Here is an 8,498-nt window from a genome sequence, read left to right as displayed (position 1 = left end):
CGGCACTCCGGTAAAATCCCGATTTCACCCGGAACCATTTCAATGTCCAAATGTAGGCTTCCAATATATCAGTCTTTATGTCCCGACCATTTTGAGACTCCAAGTCATGTCCGTGATCATATCCGGGACTCCAAACTACCTTCGGTACATCAAAACACATAAACACATATTACCGATCGTCATCGACCTTTAAGCGTGCTGACCCTATGGGTTCAAGAACTATGTAGACATGACCGAGACTCGTCTCCGGTCAATAACCAATAGCGGAACCTGGATGCTCATATTGGTTCCTACATATTCTACGAAGATCTTTATCGGTCAAACCACATAACAACATACGTTGTTCCCTTTGTCGTCGGTATGTTACTTGCCCGAGATTCAATCGTTAGTATCTCAATACCTAGTTCAATCTCATTACCGGCAAGTCTCTTTACTCGTTCCGTAATGCATCATCCCGTAACTAACTCATTAGTCGCATTGCTTGCAAGGCCTATAGAGATGTGCATTACCAAGAGGGCCCAGAGATACCTCTCCGATAATCTGAGTGACAAATCCTAATCTCGATCTATGCCAACTCAACAAGTACCATCGGAGACACCTGTAGATCACCTTTATAATCACCCAGTTACGTTGTGATGTTTGGTAGCACACAAAGTGTTCCTCTGGTATTCGGGAGTTGCATAATCCCATAGTCAGAGGAACATGTATAAGTCATGAAGAAAGCAGTAGCAACAAACTACACGATCATCGTGCTAAGCTAACGGAATGGGTCAAGTCAATCACATCATTCCCTAATGATGTGATCCCATTAATCAAATGATAACTCATGTCTAAGGCTAGGAAACTTAACCATCTTTGATTCAATGAGCTAGTCAAGTAGAGGCATACTAGTGACACTCTGTTTGTCTATGTATTCACACATGTACTAAGTTTCCAGTTAATACAATTCTAGCATGAATAATAAACATTTATCATGATATAAGGAAATAAATAATAACTTTATTATTGCCTCTAGGGCATATTTCCTTCAATCTCCCACTTGCACTAGAGTCAATAATCCAGTTCACATCTTTATGTGATTAGTTCACATCTCCATGTGACTAATACCCAAAGGGTTTACTAGAGTCAATAATCTAGCTCACATCGCTATGTGATTAACACCCAAAGAGTGATCATGTTTTGCTTGTGAGAGAAATTTAGTCTACGGGTCTGCAACATTCAGATCCGTATGTATTTCACAAATTTCTATGTTTACAATGCTCTGCACGGAGCTACTCCAGCTAATTGCTCCCACTTTCAATATGTATCTAGATCGAGACTTAGAGTCATCTAGATCGATGTAAAAATCTTGCATCGACGTAACTCTTTACGATGAACTCTTTTATCACCTCCATAGCCGAGAAATATTTCCTTAGTCATCTAAGGATAATTTTGACCGTTGTCCAGTGATCTACTCCTAGATCACTATTGTACTCCCTTGCCAAACTTATGGTGAGGTACACAATAGATCTGGTACACAGCATAGCATATTTTATAGAACCTATGACTGAGGCATAGGGAATGACTTTTCATTCTCTTTCTATTTTCTGCCGTGGTCGGATTTTGAGTCTTAACTCAACTTCACACCTTGCAACACAGGTAAGAACTCCTTCTTTGACTGTTCTATTTTGAACTACTTCAAAATCTTGTCAAGGTATGTACTCATTGGAAATATATCAAGCGTCTTGATCTATCTCTATAGATCTTGATGCTCAATATGTAAGTAGTTTCATCGAGGTCTTTCATTGAAAAACTCTTTTCAAACACTCCTTTATGCTTTCCAAAAAAATTCTACATTATTTTCGATCAATAATATATCATTCACATATACTTATCAGGAATGTTGTAGTGCTCCCACTCACTTTCTTGTAGATACAGGCTTCACCACAAGTCTGTATAAAACCATATGCTTTGATCACTTTATCAAAGCATATATTCCAACTCCGAGATGCTTGCACCAGTCCATAGATGGATCGCTGGAGCTTGCTCACTTTGTTAGCACCTTTACGATTGACAAAACCTTCTGGTTGCATCATATACAACTCTTCTTTAAGAAATCCATTAAGGAATGCAGTTTTGACATCCATTTGCTAGATTTCATAAAATGCGGCAACTGCTAACATGATTCGGACAGACTTTTCAGCATCGATACGAGTGAGAAAATCTCATCGTAGTCAACACCTTGATCTTGTTGAAAACATTTTGCGACAATTTGAGCTTTGTAGATAGTAACACTACTATCAGCATCCGTCTTTCTCTTGAAGATCCATTTATTCTCAATGACTCACCGATCATCGGGCAAGTCAATCAAAGTCCATACTTTGTTCTCATACATGGATCCCATCTCAGATTTCATGGCCTCAAGCCATTTTGCGGAATCTGGGCTCATCATCGCTTCCTCATAGTTCGTAGGTTCGTCATGGTCTAGTAACATGACTTCTAGAACAGGATTACCGTACAACTATGGTGCGGACCTTACTCTGGTTGACCTACGAGGTCTGGTAGTAACTTGATCTGAAGTTTCATGATCATCATCATTAGCTTCCTCACTAATTAGTGTCAGAATCACTGGAACTGATTTCTGTGATGAACTACTTTCCAATTCGGGAGAAGGTACAATTACCTCATCAAGTTCTACTTTCCTCCCAATCACTTCTTTTGAGAGAAACTTCTTCTTTAGAAAGGATCCATTCTTAGCAACTAATATCTTGCCTTCGGATTTGTGATAGAAGGTGTACCCAACAGTTTCCTTTTGGTATCTTATGAAGATGCATTTCTCCAATTTGGGTTCGAGCTTATCAGGTCGAAACTTTTTCACATAAGCATCATAGCCCCAAACTCTAAAGAAACGACAGCTTAGGTTTCTTGCTAAACCACAGTTCATATGGTGTCATCTCAACAGATTTAGATGGTGCCTTATTTAATGTGAATGCAGTTGTCTCTAATGCATAACCCCAAAACTATAGTGATAAATCGGTAAGAGACATCATAGATTGCACCAAATCTAATAAAGTACAGTTATGACGTTCGGACACACCATTACGCTGTGGTGTTCCAGGTGGCGTGAGTTGCGAAACTATTCCGCATTGTTTCAAATGAAGACCAAACTCGTAACTCAAAATATTCTCCTCCATGATCAGATCGTAGAAACTTTATTTTATTGTTACGATGATTTTCCACTTCACTTTAAAATTATTTGAAATTTTCAAATGTTTCAGATTTATGTTTCATCAAGTAGATATACCCATATCTGCTCAAATCATTTGTGAAGGTCAAAAAATAACGATACCTGCCACGAGCCTCAACACTCATCGGACTGCATACATCAGTATGTATTATTTCCAACAAGTCTGTTGCTCGCTCCATTGTTCCGAAGAATGGAGTCTTAGTCATCTTGCCCATGAGGCATGGTTCGCAAGCATCAAATGATTCATAATCAAGTGATTCCAAAAACCCATCAACATGGATTTTCTTCATGCGCTTTACACCAATATGACCTAAACGGCAGTGCCACAAATAAGTTGCACTATCATTATTAACTTTGCATCTTTTGGCTTCAATATTATGAATATGTGTATCACTATGATTGAGATTCAATAAACCATTCACCTTGGGTGTATGACCATTGAAGGTTTTATTCATGTAAACAAAACAACAATTATTCTCTGACTTTAAATGAATAACCGTATTGCAATAAACATGATCAAATCATATTCATGCTTAACGCAAACACCAAATAACATTTATTTAGGTTCAACACTAATCTCAAAAGTATAGGGAGTGTGTGATGATGATCATATCAATCTTGGAACCACTTCCAACACACATCGTCACTTCACCCTTAACTAGTCTCTGTTCATTCTGCAACTCCCGTTCCGAGTTACTAATCTTAGCAACTGAACTAGTATCAAATACTGAGGGGTTGCTATAAACACTAGTAAAGTACACATCAGTAACATGTATATCAAATATACCTTTGTTCACTTTGACATCCTTCTTATCCACCAAGTATCTAGGGCAGTTCCACTTCCAGTGACCATTTCCTTTGCAGTAGAAGCACTCAGTTTCAGGTTTGGGTCTAGCTTTGAGCTTCTTCATGGGAGCAGCAACTTGCTTGCTATTCTTCTTTGAAGTTCCTCTTTCTTTCCCTTTTCCCTTTTCTTGAAACTAGTGGTCTTGTTAACCATCAACACTTGATGCTATTTCTTGATTTCTACCTTCGCCGATTTCAGCATCGCGAAGAGCTTGGGAATTAATTTTGTTATCCCTTGCATATTATAGTCCATCACTAAGTTCTAGTAACTTGGTGATAGTGACTAGAGAACTTTGTCAATTACTATCTTATCTGGAAGATTGACTCCCACTTGATTCAAGCAATTGTAGTACCCAGACAATCTGAGCACGTGCTCACTAGTTGAGCTATTCTCCTCCATATTGTAGGCAAAGTACTGTCAGAGGTCTTCTACCTCTCGACACGGGCATGAGTATGAAATACCAATTTCAACTCTTGGAACATCTTATATGCTCTGTGGCATTCAAAACGTTTTTGAAGTCCCGGTTCTAAGCCGTAAAGCATGGTGCACTAAACTATCAAGTAGTCATCATACCAAGCTTTACCAAATGTTCATAATGTCTGTATCTGCTCCTGCAATAGGTCCGTCACCTAGCGGTGCATCAAGGACATAATTCTTCTATGCAGCAATGAGGATAATCCCCAGATCACGGACCTAGTCCGCATCATTGCTACTTTCATCTTTCAACACAGTTTTTCTCTAGGAACATATAAAAAATAAACGGGGAGGTACATCGCAAGCTATTGATCTACAACATAGATATGCAAATACTATCAGGACTAAGTTCATGATAAATTAAAGTTCAATTAATCATATTACTTAAGAACTCCCACTTAGATAGACATCCCTCTAGTCATCTAAATGATCACGTGATCCAAATCAACTAAACCATGTCCGATCATCACATGAGATGGAGTAGTTTTCAATGATGAACATCACTATGTTGATCATATCTACTATATGATTCACGCTCGACCTTAGGGTCTCTAGTGTTCCGAGGCCATATCTGCATATGCTAGGCTCGTCAAGTTTAACCCGAGTATTCCATGTGTGCAAAACTGGCTTGCACCCGTTGTATGTGAACGTAGAGCTTATCACACCCGATCATCACGTGGTGTCTCGGCACGACGAACTGTCGCAACGGTGCATACTCAAGGAGAACACTTATACCTTGAAATTTAGTGAGGGGTCATCTTATAATGTGTAGGGGAACGTAGTAATTTCAAAAAAATTCCTACGCACACGCAAGATCATGGTGATGCATAGCAACGAGAGGGGAGAGTGTGATCTACGTACCCTTGTAGATCGACAGGGGAAGCGTTAGCACAACACGGTTGATGTAGTCGTACGTCTTCACAGCCCGACCGATCAAGCACCGAAACTACGGCACCTCCGAGTTCTAGCACACGTTCAGCTCGATGACGATCCCCGGACTCCGATCCACCAAAGTGTCGGGGAAGAGTTCCGTCAGCACGACAGCGTGGTGACGATCTTGATGTACTACCGTCGCAGGGCTTCGCCTAAGCACCGCTACAATATTATCGAGGATTATGGTGGAAGGGGGCACCGCACACGGCTAAGAATATGATCACGTGGATCAACTTGTGTGTCTATGGGGTGCCCCCTGCCCCCGTATATAAAGGAGCAAGGGGGAGGCCGGCCAGCCCTTGTGGGCGCGCCAAGGAGGAGTAGGATTCCTACTCCTAGTTGGAGTAGGTTTCCACCTTTCCTAGTCCAACTAGGAGAAGGGGGGAAAGGGGGGAAGAGGGGAAGGAAGGGAGAGAGGGGCCGCGCCCCAAATCCCTTGTCCAATTCGGACTGGGCTTGGGAGGGGCGCGCGCCACCTCCTGGTCCTTCCCACTAAGGCCCATTAAGGCCCATTGCTTCTTCCTCGTATTCCCGTAACTCCCCGGTACCTCCGAAAATACCTGAATCACTCGGAACCTTTGCGATGTCCGAATATAGTCGTCCAATATATCGATCTTTACGTCTCGACCATTTCGAGACTCCTCGTCGTGTCCCCGATCTCATCCGGGACTCCTAACTCCTTCGGTACATCAAAACTCATAAACTCATAATATAACTGTCATCGAAACCTTAAGCGTGCGGACCCTACGGGTTCGAGAACAATGTAGACATGACCGAGACATGTCTCCAGTCAATAACCAATAGCGGAACCTGGATGCTCATATTGGCTCCCACATATTCTACGAAGATCTTTATCGGTCAGACCGCATAACAACATACGTTGTTCCCTTTGTCATCGGTATGTTACTTGCCCGAGATTCGATCGTCGGTATCTTAATACCTAGTTCAATCTCGTTACCGGCAAGTCTCTTTACTCGTTTCGTAATACATCATCTCGCAACTAACTCATTAGTTGCAATGCTTGCAAGGCTTATGTGATGTGCATTACCGAGAGGGCCCAGAGATACCTCTCCGACAATCGGAGTGACAAATCCTAATCTCGAAATACGCCAACCCAACATCTACCTTTGGAGACACCTGTAGAGCTCCTTTATAATCACCCAGTTACGTTGTGACGTTTGGTAACACACAAAGTGTTCCCCCGGCAAACGGGAGTTGCATAATCTCATAGTCATAGGAACATGTATAAGTCATGAAGAAAGCAATAGCAACATACTAAACGATCGGGTGCTAAGCTAATGGAATGGGTCATGTCAATCACATCATTCTCCTAATAATGTGATCCCGTTAATCAAATGACAACACATGTATATGGTTAGGAAACATAACCATCTTTGATTAATGAGCTAGTTAAGTAGAGGCATACTAGTGACGTTTGGTTTGTCTATGTATTCACACAAGTATTATGTTTCCGTTTAATACAATTCTAGCATGAATAATAAACATTTATCATGAAATAAGGAAATAAATAATAACTTCATTATTGCCTCTAGGGCATATTTCCTTCATAATGCTACCGTCGATCTAAGCAAAATAAGATGCATAAAGGATAAACATCACATGCAATCAATATAAGTGATATGATATGGCCATCATCATCTTGTGCCTGTGATCTCCATCTCCAAAGCACCGTCATGATCACCATCGTCACCGGCTTGACACCTTGATCTCCATCGAAGCATCGTTGTCGTCACGCCAACTATTGCCTCCACGACTATCGCTACCGCTTAGTGATAAAGTAAAGCAATTACATGGCGATTGCATTTCATACAATAAAGGACAACCATATGGCTCCTGCCAGTTGCCGATAACTGTGTTACAAAACATGATCATCTCATACAATAAAATTTAGCATCATGTCTTGACCATATCACATCACAACATGCCCTGCAAAAACAAGTTATACGTCATCTACTTTTTTGTTGCAAGTTTTACGTGGCTGCTACGGGGTGAGCAAGAACTGTTCTTACCTACGCATCAAAAACCATAACGCAGTATAGTGATTGCTTTTTGATCTTCAGAAAGAACCCTGTTCATTGAATACGATTCAACTAAAGCTGGAGAAACAGACACCCACTAGCCACCTGTGTGCGAAGCACGTCGGTAGAACCAGTCTCGTGTAAGCGTACACGTAATGTCGGTCTGGGCCGCTTCATCCAACAATGCCGCCGAATCAAGAATCAACTAGTGATGGCAAGCAATATGTATATATCCACGCCCACAACTCCTTTGTGTTCTACTCGTGCATATAACACCTACGCATAAACCTGGCTCTGATGCCACTGTTGGGGAACGTACTAATTTCAAAAAAGTTCCTACGCACACGCAAGATCATGGTGATGCATAGCAATGAGAGGGAAGAGTTTCATCCACGTACCCTCGTAGACTGTAAGCGGAAGCATTATGAGAACGCGGTTGATGTAGTCGTACGTCTTCACGATCCGACCGATCCAAGTACCGAACGTACGGCACCTCCGACTTCAGCACACGTTCAGCTCGGTGACGGCCCACGAACTCCGATCCAGCAGAGCTTCGAGAGAGAGTTCCATCAGCACGATGGCGTAATGACAGTGATGATGATGCTACCGACGCAGGGCTTCGCCTAAACACCGCTACGATATGATCGAGGTGGATTATGGTGGAGGGGGCACTGCACATGGCTAAAACATCAACTGATCAACTTCTGTGTCTTGGGGTGCCCCCTGCCCCCGTATATAAAGGAGTAAGGGGGCGGCCAGCTCTAGCAGGGCGCGACAGGAGGAGGAGTCCTCCTCCTAGTGGGAGTAGGACTCCCCTTTCCTAGTCCCACTAGGAGGGGGAAGGAAGGAGTGGGAGAGGGGAAAGGCAAGGGGGGCGCCCCCCCCCCTCCTTGTCCTATTCGGACTCAAGGGTGGGCACGCGGCCCTGCCCTGGCCGTCCCCTCTCTCTCCACTAGGGAACAACAAGGCCCATTAACCC

Source organism: Triticum dicoccoides, chromosome 5A (genome assembly GCF_002162155.2).
Source record: "Triticum dicoccoides isolate Atlit2015 ecotype Zavitan chromosome 5A, WEW_v2.0, whole genome shotgun sequence".
NCBI classification, from domain to species: domain Eukaryota; kingdom Viridiplantae; phylum Streptophyta; class Magnoliopsida; order Poales; family Poaceae; genus Triticum; species Triticum dicoccoides.
Note: the sequence above shows the minus strand (reverse complement) of the source record.